Source organism: Filicampus tigris, chromosome 19 (genome assembly GCF_054856515.1).
Source record: "Filicampus tigris isolate MCC_2025a chromosome 19, RoL_Ftig_1.0, whole genome shotgun sequence".
In the NCBI taxonomy this organism is placed as follows: Eukaryota; Metazoa; Chordata; class Actinopteri; order Syngnathiformes; family Syngnathidae; genus Filicampus; species Filicampus tigris.
The window spans coordinates 7,612,120-7,636,553 of record NC_141235.1 but is presented as its reverse complement, the minus strand read 5'-3'; the positions used below and the strand labels follow the sequence as shown (position 1 = coordinate 7,636,553).

The window sequence follows — 24,434 nt, the reverse complement described above, 5'->3', positions numbered from 1 at the left end:
GCCTCCCCTTCCTTTATTTATTTAACCCAGTCTCATCCCATCGAGCGGGAGATCAGTCTGCGGAAAGGGCAGATCGCCAAGGCGGCTCTCTGTGACAGAGCGATGCATTACGACATTAAGATGCCTGCGAGGCGCAAGAGAGAGAGAGAGAGAGAGAGAGAGAAAAAAATCAATCATGCACTCTCGCATGCATTAGCGAAGGGCACCTCTCTGCCTCTAGTGGGGTGCACACCTGGCTGGGATTGTTTGGCACTAAGTCAACCCTCCCCTCAACACACACACACACACACCCGGGACACACCATTAGCCTTGTAAAGACGAGCACATCTGAAAAATCGTCACCCATCCCGATTTCTCGTAGACGAATGGCAGCCGTTTAATTGTTGGCCCTCGCTCATCTATTTTCCTGCCTCATCCGTCTTTTTCCGTCATCCATCCTGGGAGGACGCTCGCATGTTTGCGCATCAAACGCAGACGAAGACGACAGCTGATAAATTTGCCTGCTGTCAAGTGAGGTGGCGCCGGAATGATCAAGCGTATCGACCGTAAATGCGTCCCAATGACACCGAGACGTTTACTTGCGTGCGCCCACCAAAGACATCATGGCAAAGTTGGCCTCCTGCGGTGTCTGTTGGCTCACTTTTCCTGCACTGCCTCAGTATGCCGCAAGATTACACCGAAGCACTGGCTAATAGGAAAATAGTAATTGGTATCTTTTTTTTTACAGATTTTGAAGGCCACATACAAGCCTGTGTCTTGGCACTTTCGGCGCATTATTTTTTCAAATCATCTAATCATCTGTAAGCCATGTATTTCTAAGGGTAACGCGGGGGCAGCTAGAGGGTTAACCTGTACAGTTCAAAAATGAAGATGGCAACCATTTGCACTCTGGAACCAATAATTTCAACTATAATTGATGTCATTGGCAACATTTAGTTGTTCTCAAAGTTGACCAAATGGAAGTTAGACTTTTTTAAGCCCTGGTAGAAATAAAAAAAAAATTCTGTACGATGTGACTTTGAAGCATCACTTTGTATGCCGAGTCCTTTAAACAGTTGTAGACTGACAGGAACATTCAAGGTGGATAATTACAATAGGTGTCACTTTAGTGCGAGACCTTGTGAAACATTTTAACCCCATCTGAAGAAAATAACAGCTTTTTAATTATCTCTCAATGTCTTGCATAGTCTGAATTGCCTTGAAACCACTTCATCGCTTAATTCAGTAAATGGGATAAAGAAGCAGCAAAGATGAAGTGGGACTAAAAAGTCAAACATCCTTCAAAATCTTTGCACAACGTTCTCCTTTCTCAAGACTGTTGAGGAGCAGTTTCAATATGGATGTATGCATGAGCTCAGGGTAAGGCAGACTTTTCTCAAGATCAGAAAGAGGGTGAATTTACAGTAAATAGCAAACTGCAATCTCAAGTAGTCCTGCTATAGCTCTCTCAAATGCAGTACGAGTCCCATGAACAGGTTAAATGTTATCTTCTCCAAGGGTGCACCGGTTACTACGGTGATTGTATTGTTTGCAGTTTCTCCGGCCTTTCAGAAGAAATAGTCCATCTCGATTCATGAAATGACAGCTGAGAATGGAGGTCAGATAATGCAGGGTCATTATTGCGTCATTTTTTTTTTTTTGTGAGGGGGGGAAGGGGGGTTGATTATTTTGCTACAGACTTCCATTAAAGCTCTACTTCTGACCTTTATGCAAAAAATGTGGAAGCGGCAGCGCTAACATGACTGTTCTACTTTGACAGCTAAAGCTTAAAGATGACTTGGCAAGGGAGGTCTAATAAAGCCCCAAATGTCCTCCACAGGGGATTGGCCTTATGCGTTTGAGCAGAAACGCCAATTACAGAATGTTTCAAGATGTAGTGAGATATGCCAGGCCATCCCAGAGTGTTTCTACAACTTCATCAGCGCTCACCGGTCCACACTAATTAGGACTAATGAGTCCACACTTGAGGAGGTGACAGGCTTGAGAAAAACAGTTCACCTGCTAAGCACCAGCGCAGCACGTCTACCTTGAGAAAACCTGTGGACTCTCAAGCAAGCTGTTCCATTGTCTGCTCACCGCAGTCGTTCGGAGTGTTTGAAAGTCGCCTCTTCGACAACTGTTCAGGCGGTTATTTTTGTTTTTATGTTGACCACAATGATGAATAATTACAGTAGTTCCCCCTGTAATATTTTTCCAACCTGATATTATCAGCATTATGCCGACAATGTCTTTTGTTTACAACGGAACTGCAGTCTCTAGAGAGAAGACTGCCAGACTGGGAGAAAATCTTATCTGTGTTAGTCGTAGAACACAGCATCTTATATTTTTTATTGAGCAGTTTCTGAGATAAGATGGAGTTGATATCTCATCTTATCAAGGCTTAGCTGCTCGCATTACCACTAGTTTTGACTCAAACAATTAACACTCAGTCATCCTCTGAATAGAAATGATTGCCTTTTCATTTGGGGTTGATTCAACCAGTCTTTTCTCTTTTGTTTTATGGTTTTAATTAAAGAGTTTTATGCGTGTCACATCCATAGAGGAAAAAGATAAGGCGTTGATTCCCACACTCTGAGTAATACTGAGCGGATGGCCATTATTTTTGTCGCGGCTGCTCAGCGTGTTGTTTGCAGCAGACGGTCGTTCCGCTAAATATTCCTCCGGCATCCTGCAAGCATGTTGGGCTTTACACGCAGGCTGCATGAAATTGCCGGGTGAAAGCGTCAGCAGTGTAGCTGTCAAGATTGTGCTTGAAGATGATCGGACAAGATGACCCACTAGGCGGATGGGGTGAGAGCCCGGTTGTGACGTTTGGGTGACAGCAACCGGCCCTGGAGTGGTGAGGTGACTTGTGCTAACAGACAGACGCTGGATTCAACGTTGGAGAACCTTGGCTGCTTGTCAAACACAACAAAAAGGGGCACGGCACAACTGACAATTCACATTTAAGAAGATTGGATGTATTTAAATAAAAAAGTACAGGCTCTGAAATGTACTTAAGAACAAAAAGAAAATGTAAAAAAAATAATTGTTACTGTCAATTATACATAGTACCTGTGTTCCTATAACTTGGAACAATTGAAAAAAAACCCCTCTGCAAACAAAAAGTATTCCTCTTATTAAATTTCATTCACTGCCAGCCAAGTAAAAATGGATCTTTGCAATCTATGGCCATCAATGACAGTGAACTAAGTGAGTTAACTTACATAATGCTTGTACTGAGAAGAACAAAAACAAATCATGTTACGTTTATTTAGCTCAAGAAATAGCTAGCGGTGGCTGGACTTTCATGCGATTAGAACCTGCTTTGCTACTTGTGTACTGAGTAACAGAAAATGCTAAATTCTATGCTAAAAAAAACCAACAACACATTGCTTGTATGTGTTTTTTAAGAATAGACCGGGAAGTTTTGAACACGACACGCTTACATGTTTTAGCCTGTTAAATGTAACACATTCGACACGAATCATTCGTTTGTGTAGCCGACACCATCAAACCGTTTTTTGAAATGAGGATGGGGTATATTTTTTACTCTTAATCTGTTGCTCTTTAAAGTTAATGTTCTTCCAAGTCACTGCTGTGTCTGATTTTTCTGCCTTATAAGACCTTAATATCTAAACAGCAGTTGACTTGACTCTATTTATCTATCTAGGCCCACCCTGATTTTTCTAGGCCCACCCATTAGCCACGTTCTGGCTCCGCCCCTTCCAAAAATTACAATAACAAAGTATGTGTACTTCGTTACTTCCAACCACTGCAAACCTGCAAGCGTAACAAATGTCAGAAATAAGCGTGAAACAAAGACAGCGGAGCAAGAGGTCGAGGTCAACTAATGCTAGAAGGATGACTTCCATCATCAAGATTGAGCGTGATTGTTAACGGAACAAATCAGTATCACGAAGGCTCTCTTTCATGTCAACTTGTAAGCCAATAACTCCCGATTCGTGCTCATCTTGCAAATTGCGGCAGTATCCGATCGGCCCTCCATGCTCCCGTTCCCATTAGAGAGAGCGCAAGCACGGGTGACAGGTTCAAATAGGATTGGCACACGGGAGTCTGCTTCTTGTCAAAATGATGGCACTGAAAATGTAAAACAGCACAGAGAGAGAAAAATTGGAAGCGCTCTGTTTGACCTTGAGAGCAGCGCAGAGCGGTCGAAAAGATGGCAGGCGTGAGGCGCTAACGCCGCCTCGCCTTAATGCATACATCGTTTTCCAGCATAGGGAGACAATATTTGGAAGATAGCCAAAGTGAGTGACATTTATTTAAAATTCTACGACACCGCAAGACGTTTTAATTAGGTGTAAGGCATCACAATTTGAGTAAGCGCAATATCCCTAATTATACATTTATGTCACCATTCATCACCACGGGCCTGGCATTTAATTAGTAGCCAAGGTACAAACGAGCTATTATTAACGTCTAAATCAAATAAACCCAAACTAAAAAATGAGCTTACATTTGCAGAATCGCACAAAAAAAAAAAATCTCATAACTTTACTTTCTGCATGATACCATCTGGCTGCTCTTTTTGAGTCAATTTTTTTTTTTTTTTTTTTTTTTAAACAGGGGATCTCAAATGTCTACTGGCCTCTCCAAAGGGCTTTCAAAGGTTATGAGCTTATTAATTGGAAAGGGCTGAAGCAGAAACCTCTATTTACTGTGGGTAATGCGCAGTCTGTTTACCCACCGTTGCTCTATTTGAGTGCCTGAAATGGGAATGCTGCGGCGTATACAGCTTGCTTTTCCACGCACTTCTTCAACATTGAACAGCTACACATAAAACTAGTGAAAGTTTGAACCCTCCGACGCCGAGAGAATTATTTTTCTTGGTGCAAAGGCCTTTTGTCCGTTTGATAACCTTGGAAGATCAGTTGCACTTCCGTCCCGTTGTCCTTCGACATCTTCCTCCTCCGCCGCCTCCGCCCACGGGCTAGTCAGGATTCAGCCTCTACTTGCGTCCTGTCGGATGGCGCCATCGCGGAAGGCCAAATTCTGCACGCTGTCAAGAGCCTGCTTCTTGTCGGCACTCTTCTTCATTTTCTGACAGAACTAATCAGGCCCTCGATGAAAAGTGTCTGCGGTGGCTTGTTTATCCCGCAGAGGCATGTAATTTTTCCAGCCTTCCGTTTGATTCAGCCCCTCTTTAAACTCTGAAAAGGCTTTTGTGATGGACCGTAAAAATAAAGACGAGCAGTAAAAATAATCTCCAAATGTTTGAGAAAGAACTCAAGCCAAATGTTGTTGGGCAGGTTAGCGGTGTATGTCTTCTTGCTGTATGGGGACAAGTGGTCATACCTCCTTTCAGTTAAACACCGTGTCGTATTTTTAGCTATTGTGGCAGGCGTGATCACTATATCTTCCACACTACGTCCTTGAACCATGACTGTGCCACAGGATTAATGTACAGTATAAAATCCCCGCCATGTGCGTCTCTCTGGCACAATCCATGGAAGTATCTTGTCTCTGCTGTAGAGTTTCAGCTATTATCTCTTCACGCTTTCAAGTATAGTTGGTCTTTGACGTGGGCAAGAATCATATTCATTTTGAAAGACAGGTAACCCTAACTCAGCCAAACACCAACGGTTCAGGTAGCTGAATTGAAATGCTGTCAGGAAGTGTGGCGGTGTTTGTGTCTCCTTGCTGGGCAAAATTGGTCATACCTCCTTTCAACTAAACGTGTGTCGTATTTCTAGCCCTTGTAGCAGATGGGACCAGTATATCTTCCACACTCTGTCCTTCAACAGTGACTGTACCAAGGATGAATGGATATAGTCACCGCCATGTGCATCTTTCTGGGGTAGTCCATGGAACTCGACAATCACAGCTGTAATCCAGTCTTCATACTTTCTGCTATAGCTGGCAAAAATCCTATTTGTATTGAAAGATAGGTAACTCTAACCCACACTAAACCTAATAGCTGAGGTCACCGAAATTCAAATGCTGCCAAACACTCTGTCTTTGAACCGTAATGTAGGATCAATGACTACGTTTACATGCCGACAATATTCGGGTTAAGGTAAAAATTCCGGCTTCTGAAACATTCGGGATAACCTGTTTACATCTGTGAGTCGTGATGCAAGCAGACGTCATTTTTGCTTTTTACTTTCTACTGTCAATAAAACACATTCACACACTCACCACACTAATAAAGGAGTCGGTTTCCTCCTCGCTCCAAAAGTGTGGTTCTGTACTATGTCTGAAATACGCCATGTTTGTGTATCTCTGCTTGTGTATTTCATTTTCTAATAGTCCCAGTTTTTAAGTAATCGTCCTTATACCTCCCCCTCTGTCTATTAGTTTTGACCGACACCCAAGAGTCTCGAGGTAGCTGCCACTCATCATCACTCTGCCGACTGCAATCTTCGACAGCTAATCAATGCTAATTTTGCCTCGCTCTACTGGTTGCGATTGGGCTCTGTGCATCAACTATCTTATGAGTTTTTGTCACCAAGTCTTTGCCGCCGCCGTATTAATGGATGGCGGGTGTCGGTTTGGTCTCCGCAGAGAATGTCTCCAATACATCAGTCATTCAAAAAGAAAATAACATCAAACAAGTGCCAATGGCCTTGTCAGCAAAAGGACCCATCATGGAGTCATTTTATATGCGGCACCTTTGACTTTGCTCGCCTGCTCAATAAATAAGATATGGGCTCGACATTCAATTTTAGAGGAATGCACCTGAGTTATAAAGCTGAGTTATGAATCAGACTACATTCACACAAGAAGGGCGGCAAGAGTGATGACTGATTGCGAGATGCAGACATTTAAAATTCAGCATCGCCGTGTAATGATAAAGCACAGCATGGATGCATGGTACACCCCCCCTCTCTTGGGGCCACATCAAGTTTTTTGTCAGGCCTTTTTTGCAGCCATCGCCGCTGCCGCCGTGACTTATTCACATTCCCGCTTATTTGCTTTCACCAAGCGCACGCCCCTGTCGCCATTTTCCAAAGGTGAAATTATGCTGAGCCCAGCAGGAAAGTAATGAAGGCACAGCGAGGCAATAAGGAACTCGTGGTGAGCTTGCTTTACAGAATAAACTATTTCAGAGATCAAGAGGTGGCGGCCGGGGTGGCTAAAAGGAGTGTGGGAAGATGCGAAATTCCACCGGGTGAAAGGAGCCAAATTGGCCGGCGAGCAAACGTAGCAAGAGGATAAATCAGCGGTAGGAGTTTCTTCTCACAGGGTCTCCCAGTAGCTCCATCCTTGGCTGGAAGAGCATCTTTACACAATTATAATCTGCTGATGTCCCCCTCCCAGCACCCCATTATGTCTTCAGTTTCCCTGATTAGGTCCTACTTGAAATTGTACGATGAACCTAAAATGCGCTACAATATGACCTTTCCAGGTGAACCTAATTTCACCTTCTCTACACTTTTGAACTCACATATCCAACTGTTCATGCTTCTGTGATTTTTGCACAACGTGCTGGTGTCGAACAAGGAGCTCAGTGCAAAAAACAGGTGTTCAATCTATGCATGAATCAACCAATTAATTTCCTGATTCACTTAGAATTGATATTTTACTTTTTGATTGTTTACATTAATAGCCTATACGTTTTTGTCATACAAATAAACACTGTCATATTGACTTCACTACTGCATTAGTGTCGGTTAGTGACAGACAATAGCGGCTTCCGACTTGCATACAAATTTGTCGCTAGAATGGAAGTCCGACGCAAAGTCCGTGTGTGCGCAGCATGGTGTCTAAATTTTATGATAATTCCAAATATTCGACATAGATAAAAAGGGGTGCCCGTGCGTGTTAATCGTTGCTCGCAGCTTTAATTAATGTTTCGATGCACTGCCTGGCCTGGGGTCCTTACATCCGCACTCTAATGCTCGCCACATAATCACAGACTTCCCTCAGCTGAGTAGGAAGTGAAATGCTGGGTAAAAATGAGAATTAGCGCCCGCTGGCCTGATTTATGCACCCCCCGCAAGAATAAGGGACTAATCCCAGCCTCAGCTGCTCTCACAGGCCTGTGCCGGTGGGGCGCAATCGTGCCGCTGAGATGCCGCCACACCAGCCAAATTGGAGGCTTTGTGCTCTCACATCCAGGTATTTTTCCCCAGTTATTTTTTGTTTTTTTTGTGTGAATATTTACAGTAGTTGCACAGAGTGGGCTGCATACCACCCCCCACCAAAAAAATAACCCTATATTTGTCTGCAGGATCTAACCTGTGGCGGCGTGGACACAAACGGCTCTCGTAACCATTCATTTTGCGGCTGCCCAATGGCGTATTTAGAATGGACATGTGCTGTATCCTTTATTTTTTTTATATTTACATATGTACAATTGTATGTTTGTGATTAGAAGGCAATTCAGTGTTCAATATCAGTAGCAACAGCAGGTCTTTCTTGCAAGAAGTACAGAGTGCACCGAAAGACACGTTCAAGATGTCAAAAAAAAATTAAAGGTCATTCGTCATTGAATATTGAAACACCAAAATGTTCAGCCAAACCATACAATTTGGTTTTTTAGCGTAATCCCAAAATGTCATTTGAAACTTGCGGAAATCATCATAGATGTTAGGTTGATTCTGAAGCTCCAAATAACTTCTATTCAACACACACAGAGCAAACACGTACAAACAGACCATACGACAACACTCATAGGCATGTATTCTCTGCTTAATTGGAGCAAAGACTAACTTTTTCTGTATTCCATCAAATTATTTGCTCGTTAGCCTTTCCAGTATGGAACATTCAAATTCCAGATTTTTCCCTTGTTGTGAAATGATTTAATAATAATTAAAATACCGCATATTACCTTGACCAATAGCTACAATGACATTCCTGTTTTTGCTGTCGTTTTTCCACAAGAGCACGGCCCAGCATTTAATAGCCAGTTATGCCCCCACATCAGCCTCCCTGGAGGAACACTGTGTGTGCGTGTTACTGGATGCCTGGTACCTACGCTGTAAATAAAAACTGTCAACATAGCCAGCCTCCATACTTTTTTCTGTTTATCTCTTAACCCTGCAGGGCGCGGTCCACACCTGAGCTTTACTCACGACTGACTCAAATAGGTTTGGTTCAATATATCTTTAATTAGCTGCGCAGAAGCGACATTGCTTGTTATGCCCTCCCAAACGGATCCCGATTCCAATAGTGGGCAGCGGCTGATTGCGGTCTAAAGCAATTAAGATGTCACGCAGCTTGCGCCAAGCTAGGCCCGACGGCGTCGACAATGCCACTTTTCTGGAATCAATTTGCCATTTTCAGGGTCTAAAATCGCAAATGAAGTCGATTCACAGTAAGGTATTGAATAAGTGCAAGCCAGTAATGTAATTGTTGTTTAATTCAAATGAAGCAAATGGCTTCCTTTCATTCGTGTGTGCGTGTGCACGTGTGTGTGGTAATGGGCTCAGTCTGACACTTATTGCGTATATTGGTAATGTGTCTAGCTCCACACATCCATACTGCATCCCCGGTGAAATAAAAGGCCCATTTTATAGATTTAGGCTTTGTCTTGGACCTTCCCTGCTATAATTCACTGCATAATAAAACACCACACAGACCATTTTGAGTCAGTGAAATGAGTATACGGGACCAGAACAGATCATGAATACATTTGCGAGTGTTCCTGGTGCTCTCCCTCATACCAGAAAACCGTCTCCATCCCACCATCCATCGTTACCGCCGTGCCCCTCGCTGATCGTGTTTGAATTCCCAACCTGCCTTCGCCAGATTAACAGCGTGTATAGCGTAATACCATTAAGTGGCCCGTTTTTTCGCTTGGTTTTAAGATCATGTTTTGGATCATAGTGGAAACAGTAAGTGAATAAAATGCAAAACATATAAAATTGTGTAAAAAAGTTTGTGTGTAAAATTAAAAAAGTGAATCCTCCATAAGTGAAAGGTTCTCAAATATTAGTCTATTTTATAGTCTTTAGCGCTCATCCTCATTTGGGTCATGTGTAATCTGGAGACATTCCCAGCAAAGCTGGGGACACCCGGCACTGGCAGCCAGACAATTGCAGTGCACACATGTAGCTGGAAACCCTTACCCTAGTTTGAAACACTAACCCTAGTTTTAAACCCTAGCTGGTAACCCTAACCCTAGTTTGCTACCCTAGCTGGAAACCCTAACCTTAGTTTGAAACCCTAGCTGGAAATCCTAACCCTAGTTTGAAACCCTAACCTTAGGTTGAAACCCTAGCTGGAAACCCTAACCCTAGTTTGAAACCATAGTTGGAAACCCTAACCCTATCACTAGACACAGACAAACAACCATTCAATGACATATTAACACTTAAAAAAAACCTATAAAATAAATTATGAGATTTGTTTCTGAACACATCATACATGTTTGAAGATAATTACTGAAAACAAATGCAAAGACTTAGACCCTAACCTACAGTAACCTTGTGTGACACTTGTGGGGATATAGCGTTGAACTGTTTTCCACCATTTCAGTTTTCAAGATTTTTTAGGCATAGCTAAAATGGTGCTTACTGACATAATTGGGTGTGCAGCATGAGTATGATTGCAAAACACAATACTGCAGATACTGACTCGTACGGCTTGGCAGCTCCTGGCTGGGTTTCAGTTGCAAACCCTGACACGTTTTTTTATGTGTGAAAGCTAAAGTGTATTGTTGATTGACTGTTGAAAGCCCCGCGCGCGATGTCCTGGTGGGACATATTCCAGCCAGCAGCGGCTTTAAATGGATATTCTGCATACATGCAGCGATGTGTAGACATAAGAAAGACATGTGATACTTGATTGACAGTTGAGCGGGGCATGGTTTCATTGCATTGCATTTAGCAGACACGTCCCCAGCGTTCAAGAGCAGGAAGAAAGGCTTGATTTTTCATTATTTTGATGCCTCAATATAGATGGGTCTTTTTCATATAATTTGATCAGTAACAGAGTAACTGTTTATTTTGCTGTCTGGCATTTTGTGAATGCAAAATGGCTGACACATCCTGGAATTTCAGTTCACATATCCCTCTAGTGTATTGCAACAACATAATGAGGCTGTTTTCAGTGGCATTAACGGAAAGAGTGAGAAAGTCAGACCATTTGTAAAACACCAAAAAAGAACTTTTAAGGAACGGAATTCCATCATCGTACTTTTTCCCTGATGAAGGTGCAATTCCTCCTTGTCTAGGAATTCTTTACAATATACATATGTATTTACTAGTGGGTTTATTTTTCATGCACAAGAGAAGTGCTTATATAACAAACGGCCGTTAAATTCATGTTCCACTGTGTATGAAGCGATTAAGATATGGATAGGCGCAAACAGACCGTGACGTGGTCACGCGAAAATGGCGTCACGAGTAGTTGCGAAACCGTGTCCGGGACACTGAACCACTGTCACACACTATGTTTGGATGTGTAATGACAATTAATCAATACAGCTTGTAATGTTGCAGGTTTTAGGAGAAGGAAAACGTGTTGAGAAGGCTGAACATGAAGTTGACCAGCAGCTCTTGAGCAAGTTCACACACACAACGGCAAACTTAGGTGGTGAGAACTTTTGCCACTCATTATGGATTTAATTTGAATGTTTTGTGGATTGCATTTACCGTACTAAGCAGGGATCCCAGAGCAGGGTTATGATAGTTTTGGCCAACTCAAATATGAATCTGCAAATTCAGCTCAATATCAACACATTATTACCATTACTAGGCCTAATTTCTGCTGTATTTAACCACAGGTCAATGTTTATGCTAGGAGTTAGCTAACATGCTACAGGTGGTCAGACAGTCCCACTGTCCTTTTTGAAGTGCTATGAGAGAATCACCCTTTCGGCATGCTGAGAGCACTCAAGCAAAAAATATTTTTTATTTAATTAATTGTACACTTGAACAAATTCATTACCTTCATACAAAGATATTCAGTTGAAAAACAGGTACAAATGACCAATTATACATAGAAAACGACCCGTAAATGGTGACCAATACATCCCGTCATGCCTAATCGTTACCTTGGAGGCACGGTAGACACCATCAAATGATCAGCATTCGTTTCGCAAATTGCAAAATGCCTGCCCCTGACATGCATGCCTTTTCAATCCTGCTGACTCACGCTCAAGAATATGCCAAAAAAATAGCATGTGCAAATAGCGTGAAAATATTCATCGTTCATTACCAAGGAAATGGGACACCATGCTCAACATGTAGCATACTCTGAGTTATAGAATGAAGAAGAGTTTAAAAAAGAAAATGTTAACATTGTATTTTATTGTGCAATTTACCAAAGTTGTTCCGGTGGAAGTATAGAGTACATTACAGTGGTAATTGTCGGAGGTACTTTGTGGACACAGAAAGACACGAGCATAACAAATATCTATCTGCCCGATGTATTGTCACAAATCTCAGTAAGGTTGCTTATTTTACTCTGCTATGCGATATTGTAAGCAGTGAACTCTGGTGATTGATTATAAAGGGAAAAAATATTGACTCTCAAAGTGGGTCAGCGTTTCAGCTTCTGGCTGGATCATGCTTTAAGAGAAGTGTAGGTGTGGGAGTCTTTTTTAAGCAGTAAAATGTGAAACCCCAATGACCTCCCCTGACCCCTTGTTGATGAATGCCACCCGATTGGATGTGCTCTGGCACCCAAACTGTTAGCGCCCCTGAACTTCTGATCACAGAATTGCCCCTAATATATAATACATATTCGCTGCTTCATTAATCTCTGTAGTCTGTCGTCTGTAAAGCCCTCTCGTCTACGTAAATGTTGACCGTGCATTGATTCATGTGTCAAGGCACCGAGATGACATGAATTTCCTCTGTCAAACAGCGAATGGGATGTCACCCGCGCTCCATTTTTGGTTCGTGCTTATTGAATCACAGGGTAATCAACTACATTTTCTTCTGGACGGTGATAAATTGCTGTTCATCACGGAACTCTGTGATGATGACCACATAGCTGGGGGGCTCGCTCGGTGGGGGCGTCGGAGGACAACATGCCAGGAAACATTTCAACTCTTCTTGTCTCAGGGGGGGATCGGAATGAGAGTATGAGGCCACCACTTCAATAAACTCCCTCCCATTGTGTAATACAATAAGCATTTATCAGCTTGTTTTCTCGTATAATGGCTGACTGTCGAATCGCATCATCTCCCCCATACATCAGTCTCTCTGTTTATTCTTGTTGTACCCCCACCACCACTACCAACAACAACAACACCCTGCAGCGAGTGGAAGACTTTAATGTGCACACCAGTGGAAGGATTTTAATTTCTCTATTAGCACACACAATAAAGGCAAACATTTTCAAGTGAAATTCCTGACGGGGATGCAAAAAGGCAAATTATCCATCCTGGTCATTATTATTAAATCGCTGCTATGTGTGCGTGCGTGAAAGGAGATGCACATTTCCTTCTTTCATCACTAATATACCATATAACTTCGACAGAGTAAAATTATATGAAATGAATGTCCATTTTATTTTCCCTTATTTTCTCTGGCGAAATTTTATGAAGAAAAACAATTACATTGATAATAGATAAATAAAGTACAAGTCCCCAGAGGCAATGTACCATTCAAAATATCTGGTAGTGCCGTGTACAAGTGGAATGGTACAGTGTACCGTGTACCATGTTGTTTACATCCATGCTCCTCTAACAGTGGTGTATTTGCGAGTGATTTAGTAGTGTTACTTCAGTTACATTTACCTTTATTCATTTTCAAAATATGTTAGTGTAGTCCCCAAGGTGCAGAGCGAAAAGTCACTCTTGTCACACAAATACATGTACTCATTATACCTCGGAGCACATCTGTGAAAATGGTCAGCTGGCATGAGGCTAGCATCACTCAGTTGCCAAGTGAGAGGAACTGATAAGGGGAATCATCAAGCAAAGCAAATAATTCCGTTTCTAGGAATCCAATGACTGCGAACCAGTTTTCGATTCCCAGAAAAAGTATGTTTTGTGTCTGCTGGAGGGGAAGTTGTGACAATGTGTCAAAATGTCTTCTCAAATACATTCAAACTAGACAGGCAGAGGCTCAAAAGGTTCTCGAGGGGGTCATCAGCTTGGCTAAAAACTCCTCAGATATCGTGAAGAGTCGGTCTGCTTCGGATCCAAACATCGGCTCTTGTTTAACGGGAGGCACATCTCTAACGCCCGCTGTCGTTCCAGCCTGGGCCAGCAGGAGCACTCATTTTCCAAAGCGTCATTAATCTTACTTTTCCTCAGCCTGTCCTCCTACTCTCGCAGGGTGGTCTCCCTCGGGCGCTCATTTAGCTCTCCTTACTGTACAGAGCGCACAGTCTCACACACTCACTCCAATGCCCTCCATATGTACTTTGCTCTTCCCTCCTGGCAGGGAGAGAGGAAACAGGGGTGAGACGTTGCGAGGTGCATTCGAACATGCTGATTTTTTATCGTCAAATTCATTTTTTTTTTTTTATATATCTGGAAGGAAGTATAGTCATGCAGTAGATCACCTTGAAAAGAACAAAAAACGAATAAATGGTAAATTAACTTAAACAAATAGAAATAAGTATTTTAAAAATAAGCAAAAAGTCCAATAATTTATAAAGAACAATACATGAATTATAGAAAGTAAAATATGGTGATATTTTAGATCAGATGTACTGTATTGGTCTTTTTATCCTTGTCATGAAGCAGCATGTGGCTCATTGCCCACGTTTCTTCCTGTACGCTTTCTTTCGAGAAAGTAAGTAATTAGATGTTTAGGACCACAAAGCCTAATCCTCTTGTTGCTGTGTCCTACAGGTGACAAGATGCTACTAGTAACATTAAAAGAGAAGCAGGGATTTCTGGCAAGCACCAGCCATGTCCAACATGTGATAGCAACTGCCTGTATTCTTCTGTCATGAGACAACCAGCAGCATTAAAGGAGCAGCAGGGATTTTGTGGCAAGCACCAACTTTGTCCTACAGGTGACAACAATCTCTGTATATTCTTCTGCAAAGATCCTTCCAGCAACATTAAAAGAGCAGCAGAGATTTGTGGTGAGTCCCCTCTGTGCCCTATGTCACCTATGGTGACAAAAAAATCACCCCTTTATTCTTATTCAAGGCATATTTCTATGTCTTGTTTGCAAGCCGTAATCTTGTTGTGTTCTTTAGGTGACAACAATCTCCCTGTTTTTTTTCTGAAAAGAGGCTGGCAGCAGCATTAAGAGCAGCAGTGATTTGTGGCAAGTACCATATTTGTCCTATAGGTGACAGCAATCTCCCATACTCTTCACATGTCTATGTTTAAGAGCCAATATTCTTTCCACAGGTGATGACATTCAGCTCATATTCATTTGCAAAGAATCTTATAGCGGTGTTAAAGAAGTGGCAGGGATTTCCACCAAGCTGTGCCTACATGTGACAACAATTAGCCTGTATTTTTCTGCAAAGAGGCCTATGCCAGTGTCAAAGGAGCCCCAGCGATTTCTGGTAGGTACTAGTTGACTAGTATACTACAGTTGACTGCAATCTTTTGTATTATTCATATGTCTGGTTTATGGCATTATGATTGAAGTATTTTCTTACAAAAAAGGCTTACATTAGATGACGTCTCCTAAAAGGGTTTCATGGTCTGAAAATCAAGGTTTGACATTTTTTAGACTGAATTCTAAAGCGTATGAATAGACTGTCTGCGTTAGGGCTACTTTTCTACGTTGGCAGGAGTAGCGAGCCATGACATTTTTTCATACTCTTGGACTTGGGTCCATTACGCCTCATTCCGGTACTCTCAGAACAAACTTTTATCGCATTAATTGCCAGCGGACACATTTTAGCTGGAGACAGGAGTAGATTCCGAAGGGGAAATGGCACATGTGCTTTTATTTTATTATGAAGCGCTAATGGTGTGTTGTTTTTGACGGCTATGCTGCCCTCCTGATGGTTTCAGCACTTGGGTGCAAATGAGAGTGGCCGCTATTTTGCTATCATACATGTTTATAAAACTATTTTCACAAATGGACTCACTACACTTTCAAATAGTCACACTTTTCTGCTGATGTATTGTACCACAACAAGCCAGACCAGGCGTAAATATGTGCTCGGACAATGGAGAAAATGAAAGCATGAATCCAGAGTGTGCAGAATAATTTGTCTCAATGAATGAGTCGCCTGTGCTCAGGTAGTGGGACTGATTTTCACTCGGATCATTACTCCCATGCTAATTATCCCAATGACTTCTGTGCCCCAGAGTAATGCCAGCAATAATACATGAGCACCTATCTGATGGTTTAAATCGCTATTTTTTTTCCACTTCCAAGGCCATTTTGAAAGCTAATTAATGCACACGAACTGTTTGCTTTGCATTGAGCAGAGAAATGTGCTTTAATGGTCTCCTCGGGCAGCAGAGTCGGCTCTGGCTTCACAATAACTGTAATTATTAAATAAAGTGAAGGTCAGCAGGAGGGAGAGTCTGACTGCCGCTCAATGTGTCCATGATGGAAACTGAGAAACAACACTCTCTTCGTCACAGCCACTTTATTGGTCTGAAGTAACCGATATTCATAATTGGTGGTTAACTCATTCTATCCCAATGACATGTCATGTCATGTCATCTTCCAAACCGCTTATCCTATATAGGGTCGCGGGGAGTTGCTGGAGCCTATCCCAGCCGTCAATGGGCGAAGGCAGACTACACCCCGAACTGGTCGCCAGCCAGTCGCAGGGCACACATAGACACTGTCACTGAGCGGGAATCGATCCCACGCTGCCCGCACACAACTCAGGCGTGTGTACCACTACACTATCAGCGGACCTCCCAATGACATATTTATGTCATTTCACAATGGGTCTGAAAAAGTCCGGTACTGAATGAGTTTCAATAGATGTTTTTTTTTTTACTGTTGTTTTTTTAAAAGCTTATTCGTATCGATGTCATATTCATCAACACTTGCCATGACATGGCAATAATTTTGAGGGTGATAATCATTAAAACTTCAAAAGGCTGCAAAGAGCTGCAAGCTCTCACATGCACTCTAAATGAGAGTGATTAATGCTCCTAAGGCTTGTGATGACAGCATGACAAAGGAGACAATGACACCCAACTGTTTGTTTATGGACTTAAGAGGTTTTGCTGGGATCAGTCAGTCATGCATTGTCACACCAAAATGCAGTGATGCATCTGATAAACTCCTGGACTCTTGAATCGGTAATTCGGACTAGCTCTGCAAGGTTACTACTTTGAGACCAAAGCAGCTTACAAACTAAGGACAAACGTGTCCTGTACTTTGAAGAACTTATGATGCATGTGCCAATGTTGTGGTAGTGCCTCTCAAAACCTTCGCAGAGGCGAATTACATATGGCTGATGCTTGAGCAGGGTGTATTTGGAGCTAAACGCAAGGCAAAGTTCATCATCAAGGATAAGGATAAGGTAGATTTTTTTGCCAATGGTAGAAGAGTCTAATCTTCCTTATGCATGTTCCATGTTCACATAGCTGTAAAACACAATATTATGTGGACCTTGAAAGATCTGTGAAAATCCTTCAAAACCGCTGGCACGGTGGAGGTGGCTGCTCGCAAAATGGCTGGTCGTTAGAGTCAAAAGAGTTGCAGCGATTTCTTGCAAGTACTGGCTGAATCTTACTGATGACAGCATCGACTTCATAGTTTTAATTTTGACTAGTCCCTCAAAAACTGACCCAAATATCACCCAATATTTCTGGCAAGTAATGGCTGGATCCTACATGTCACAACAATCAACCTTTTTTGTTTTGGCTTTTGACTCCTCCTTCTGAGATAGTGCTTTGAGCAACAGGAATTTTTGACATGTAACATCTGTGTGTTCTACGTGTCACAATAATGTCCCATATTCTTCATTTGTATAGAAAATGAGTGAGGTCACAACAATTCGGCCCAGTTTAGCTTTTCATGGCCACAGTTCAAAAAAGTAAGCTTGAAATACCATACCCTGTGAAGTATGGGACTGGCAGTAGTGTGGTTTTCAACTTTTTTTTTTCTTAGTCAAGGTAGAGTGCATTATTAACAGTTCCTAAACCTTGAAGTATGTCAAGATTTAGCATAGAGTCGAATTCAAAGGGTTCACACAGAGAACTAGACATTGCGGCACTGTGGTCTTGTAACAAGATGTATTTCTCTGGGTTCTCTGCACAGCGAGGGTAGGAATTTCCAGACTAAAAAGCAGACAAACCTCAAGGCCCCGCAGCAGGTGACGTGCACAAACGAGTGGAATAATTGGTAAATAGTCCCACGTACGCTCTTTTAAGCAACGGTGTCACAAGTGCGTGACAGCTGAGATGCGACAAAGGTGGATGACAGAAAACTGAGGCGGAGTGATTCACTGGCTTCTGATGTTGTTTTTTTTTTTTTCTATGGAAGGGGGAGTTCGGAGGCTGGAACGAAACGTTCCAAACGCTGCTCACATTTGATTTTGTCGTGTTCACCATTCGTTTTTTTAAGCCCTCTTGTTTGTTCTGTGCCTCACGGCCAGTGCTTTAATAAACTTCGGGATGGTGTACTGGCTCTTGTCGCCTTCCAGATGATCGAGATGAATAAATGAAGAGTAGGGCCGCCACCGCCGCATGTTCCTGGCGCTCCCGTATCGCTTCCCCCAGCTGTATTTATTCCACTTCTGACAGGAAGCGTAATCCTGAGTGACTAATAGACAGGTGCGGCTACGGAAAAGCCGACTGCGCGTCACACTGGTGGTGAGGCGAGGATGAAGAAATCATTCCTTTCAGACTTTTTCCGTATCCCGCTACCTCAATCTTCTCAAATGTGTACTACTGCTACACAACAATAGCTACTCCACTACTGCAGTACAAGAGCTGCAGTAAAGCGATCAGCATGTTCACTTTTGATTGACGCTGTCTATGAATTCATCTTTTCCTGTCAGGTTGGAATTACCTGAATGGTTCATATTCTATTCTGGCAAATGTGCCTGTTCGTTTTAAACTAGGGTTAGGGATTCAAAAACGGTTTTCAATCCACTATTAAAACTTTAAGCAAAAGTCAAGATTTCAATTTTTAATTTTGATTTTAATACAACGGTTAGGATTTAGGGAAAAAAAAACAACCCCAGACTGAGGACCTGTAAGGTGAGCACAGTATGGATTTAAAAAAAAAATCCCTAAACAAAAACGAAAGCAAAACCTAAGCAAACAGGCATACATTATTACACAACGCACAGACTAGCACTTGTGGAGCTGCGGTGGGGAGTGTCGGCGGGAACATCACAGCCCATCTGCAGGGGGCAGGCTTTACAAGCCATCTCTCTGGGTGCCACCACATCCCATCTCCAGGTGCGCCATAATAGAGGAAGGGGTTGGGGTGCAAGCTAATGTAGGATACTGGGCTATTTTTAATCCATATTGGGTTATTTTATCGCAGCGGTTTTAAGGGTGGGGCTCGAACTAGTATCATGGTTTGAATCAAGGATTAGCATTTCTAATTAGGGATTGATTACAGGTCAGTGGTTCAAAAATAGGTTTTAGGTGAGGAATAGTGTTCATGGTATCACATTTGAGTGAGGTCTTGACGTAATGATTTCAAATTATGGTTTCGAGCCAGGATTAAGGTTTCATTTTAGGGTTTTAAACCAGGGTTATGGTTTTCAGACAGAGGATTATTTTTATAGTTATAGTTTCAAATTAGGTTTTAAAGACCGGGTTACAGTTTTATGTTAGGGTTAGCGTTTTGTTGAGTTTTCAAGCCGGGGTTTGGTAGTCAGGACTCAAACTACCTTATTTGGGTGCTTCACGTTTTTCAAAGTAAGGTTAAGGTTTTAAAATCAGGTTTCAAGGCCTGACTAAGGTTTCAGTTAGATTTTAAAGACAGGATTAGTATTTCAAATGAGGGTTTCAAATCAAGGTTAGTGTTTCAGAAGCGCATTTAAAATGATAGACAGACCGAACGATGGGTGATCACTATTTGGTCGGACAAAATTGTGGATGAACGGATGGCAGAGGGATACGCCGGCTGTAGGCGGAAGGCGATACACTGACCGCAAATCTTTAGTAAAATGCCCAGCTAGGGAAATCGAAATAATCCGCTAAAAGACATAATTCGATTCCAGTTCCATCATTGTACCCTTTTCAACAAGGAGTTCCATACGCGTCAAAGAACAGAAATCTATCCTGGTGTGTGTACATACCGTACATGCATGAACATATATGTACACACAAAATCACACATAGTTTTTTCTAGTTTGGGAATTTGTCTCCACAAAAATCAATCATGACCTCTCATTATCGCCCCTGTTGGTCACCGGCAGACAAAGGCGCGCTACATGACAGTGTGTGTGTACTGCTCATTAGAAGTGACGCCTTCGTGTGGGAGCCTTTTCTCTGCAGCGGACAATTTTGATTTGTTATGGCAGCTAACAGCGAAATGTATTTTGAGCTGACATGCGGATCTGATACATGTAAATGCGATGGGTCAAAATATTTTTTGTAAAAACGTCCCGATTGCCTGGCTGCTCTACTTGGGAGGTGTTGAAGTTGCTGAACCATGCCATTCATTCATCGCATTTACCTGTTGCGATCTTTAGGATGCCATGAGTCCTCTCAATGGTAATACAAATGTAAAAAGAAGCCACATACCTCACGTTACTTCCTGTGTACAATAATTCCCTATTCACGGCTTGCTATTCAACCATTCAAAAAATCACCAGTTGTGATTTTTTTCCCCACCTCTTGCCTCTGTTATTAAGCTATTTCAAGTTAGGGTTTCAAGCCTGGATTCAGGTTTCACGCCAGGATTAGAAGTTCGTATAATGTATCGATGGATGGATGGATCAAACAGGTTTTAAACAAGGGTTAGGATTTTACATTGGAGTTTGAATTTAGGTTTGTGGTTTCCAATTTGGGCGGCACGTGGTTGACTGGTTAGCACGTCCGCCTCACAGTTCAGAGGTCGTGGGTTTGATCCCGGCTCCGGCCTCCCTGTGTGGAGTTTGCATGTTCTCCCCGTGCCTGCGTGGGTTTTCTCCGGGTACTCCCGTTTCCTCCCACATTCCAAAAAACATGCATGGTAAGTTGATTGGACACTCTAAATTGCCCTTGGGTGTGATTGTAAATGCGGATGTTTGTCTCTGTGTGCCCTGCGATTGGCTGGCAACCAATTCAGGATGTCCCCCGCCTACTGCCCGAAGACAGCTGGGATAGACTCCAGCACGCCCCGCGACCCTTGTGAGGATAAGCGGCATCGATAATGGATGGATGGATGGGTTTCCAATTTGGGTTTCAATCCAGTGTTTGGGTTTCTGACTAATATTTTTAAGCATGATATTTCCATCATCATCATCTCCATATTCTTTCCATATTTTGGTATCTGTGTTTTCTGTCAGCATCTTTTTTGCCATTGCCTCTCCTTGTGGTTGTTGTTGAATAAATGTCAGGCTCATTAATAACTCGATAAACTTGTAAATGTGCGGTCCAACTTTCCACAGGCTACTGTTTAATTAAACCGCATAGCAGATGGCGCCTTTTGGAAAGCGTTTCCAGTGGCGGCATATGCATGAGGAGTCATTAAACTTGACTCTGGTGAACCCCGGGAGTCGCATCTCCTTCTCCCCTCTTCCTCCTCATCCTCACGATCAGACTGACAATTGTCACCACGCCCGGTAAACACAGCGACGCGACTGCACGTGGATTCGTTCCAGCAAGTGAAAGGGAGGAGGAGGGGGAAGAGGAGGATCAATTTGTGTGAATTAGTGTGCATTCCGGCTGATGGAAGAGCTGTCTGTTTCCTATCTGTAGCGTTGGGATTTAGACGAGTGTTCCCATCAGTGGCAGACTGGAAAGGCAAGCTGATTCCCAGTGATGTGCCTGCCAAATGAACATGCAAACAAAAAAAACACATGCACTCAAAAAACACTTTTGTTTTCATTCCTTTTCTTTATTATAAACCATCATATACCCCAGCGTTTAGGGTATATGATAGTTTAGTTTTAGCTAACCTCTACCTTTAAATAGAATGCAGACCCCAAGCACTAACCTTATTACCCTATAAAAAACACTTCATGTATTTTTTATAGGGTAATAACATAAACAACTGACCACTTTAAATCACTATCTCTAAAGTTGCTCGATGAGAAGAGCAGGCAGAGGGGAGCATCCCTGCCCCTCTGAGATATTTGCTGCTGGGTACACCTTCAATCCTTGGCAGAAGTGGAGAATGGTGTGCCTGTCAATAATGTCAGTTGAGGGTGTGGCATCTACATTTTGGCCTTCTGATAACAGGTGTGCTGCTGTTTGGAGTTAGCAGTTTCCTGATCTATCGCAAAACTCAGCCAACGGGAGCAGCTTCATCGGAAGAGAACAGGCTGACGGTCCTTCTGGATGGTATGGGGCGGATGGTCAATACTCAGACTCATGCGGTGACTGAAATCAATCGCAAAGTGGATGCGGCTATCACGCCCGGAAATTGGACAGAGGGTTTGTGGATCCCAAAAATTCAGAATCAGACAAATCTCGATAACAAAAGATATTTATTACAGAAATTGCTGGCAAGACAGGAATAACCAAATTCAAGCAAAAAGACGCTTGCAAACGGCAAGGTAAATAGCACACTTGAAAGTACAAAAACGAAATAGCAAAATCCAATTGCACGAAAAACAAAAACTCAGTCAAAATGACAAAGAAACTACAAATACTTACAAACACCAAAATCTAGCCGAGAGTATGAGCATGAACGAGGAGTCTAGACAACAACACTTGAGCCTGACAGTGAGCAAGGTTAATAATCTGACAAGGAATGGTAGCAGGAGTCCTTTTAAACCCTGGTGATTACAATGGGAAACAGGTGCGCCACTAAAGGGAACACACTCCACTCCAGCTGGAGCTTCAGACAGAAAAAAAACAAAAACAGAGCCAAAACCATGACAGTGACCCCCCTCAATCGATGCCCCCTGGTGGACTACCTGGTTTTCGACGGGTGAGTAGCATGGAAAACATGGAGGAGGGATGGATCCAGGCTCCAGGAGCGGGGGACCCACGGATGCTCCTCCGGAGAGTAACCATCCCAGTCGACCAAATACTGAACCCCACTGCCAGGGTGCCTGGAGTCCAAAATCTCCTTGACTGTATACACCGGGCCCCCCGTGCGCAACACGAGGGGGTGGCAGAGGAACAGGCGGTGGCGCCAGAGGACTGGACCCCACGGGCTTGACTAAGGAAGCGTGGAAGATTGGATGAACCTTGAGAGTAGGCGGCAGGCGGAGCTTGACAGAAACTGGGTTCATGATCGCCTCCAACTCGAATGGTCCAATGAACCTGGGTCCCAACTTGCGTGAAGTCCCGGCCAAATTCAGGTCCCGAGCGGAAAGCCATATCTTCTGGCTGGCACCATAGGTGGGTGCAGGGCGTCGACGGCAATCTGCAATCCGCTGATTGCGTTCGGCAGTGCGAGACAGAGCTGCAAGGGTTTTCCCTCCAAACACGATAGTCCCGCTTAAGGTGGCGCTGAATGGATGGCATAGTCACTTGACCTTTCTGAGAGGGAAACAGAGAAGGTTGATAACCATACGCGGCCATAAACGGAGACTGAAATGCCGCTCGACGAAACCAGGGTGTTGCGGGAGTACTTGATCCACGGCCCCGAATGCAGATTGGTGTAAACATACACAACAGAGAGCGGTTTCCAGGTCCTGGTTAACCCCCTCGCTCTGCCCATTAGTTTGGGGATGATACCCTGATGACAGACTCGCCGTGGCTCCCGGGGCATGACAAAACCTCCTCCAGGTTTGAGATACAGACTTGGGTCCTCGATCAGGGACAATGTCAGCAGGTATGCCGTGGATTCGGACCACATGGCGGCATTTAAAATGGACAAAGAAAATGTGCGGACATTTTATTCTGGCCTCTAGTCTAGAAAACTAAACACACGTTCACGCAGGCACACATTACTTTGCATTGGAGTCAAGAACACTGTTCCCTATTCAAACTAATTCAGCGATTGTCATTTATTGTTCGTTAAATGAGAGCAGAAGTAGTTTTTAACTAACATAATTCACACGCTATTACCTTAAAAAAAAAAATCAAGGACGTGTGCACAAAATGCTTGTTTACAAAACAGTGTATACAAATTTAACAAGTTCCAATGTTTGATAAAATCCTGTGTGAAATCTTACTTTTACAACCTCACTTGCCGATAGCGAATGAATACACGATATCAAAACTGACTCGCTCTTCCTGTTCCTTGTTATTTACAGACAAACGTGAGAAATGACACATGCCGAGACAAATCAAAATGCTGTTGATATTGTTCGGGGAAGTGTCGGTAGAGTCTAAAGGTGAATTCATTCACAGCGAGTATGTCATTAGCAATGAAGAGAGGTCATTGAGGTGGCGCGGTGTATATGTGTTTCAATGTCCGCTTCACCAACGCAAATTGAAGGATGCGCACATGACATCCTGTCCTAGTGTACCAATGGCCGCTATTACGATGTAATGGAGACATTTTTCATCAGCTTTTGAATGCTCTCGTATTGAAGCAGACGACAACATGTTTATTATTGCTGCAGAATCATTTATT

At 42.9% G+C, this 24,434-nt stretch overlaps 1 long non-coding RNA gene across 2 annotated transcripts in view; it reads left to right on the top strand.

Moving 5' to 3' along the window:
* Positions 1-24,434, top strand: part of LOC147129235 (uncharacterized) — a 38,129-nt gene extending 13,695 nt beyond the window's left edge. Inside the window, exons 3-7 of one of the 2 annotated variants that reach the window (XR_015082619.1) lie at positions 11,391-11,481; positions 14,702-14,940; positions 15,058-15,128; positions 15,215-15,375; positions 22,142-24,434. This is a non-coding gene — a long non-coding RNA (uncharacterized LOC147129235). The remainder of the gene's footprint in view (positions 1-11,390; positions 11,482-14,701; positions 14,941-15,057; positions 15,129-15,214; positions 15,376-22,141) is intronic. The other variant, XR_015082618.1, reaches the window with a different exon arrangement.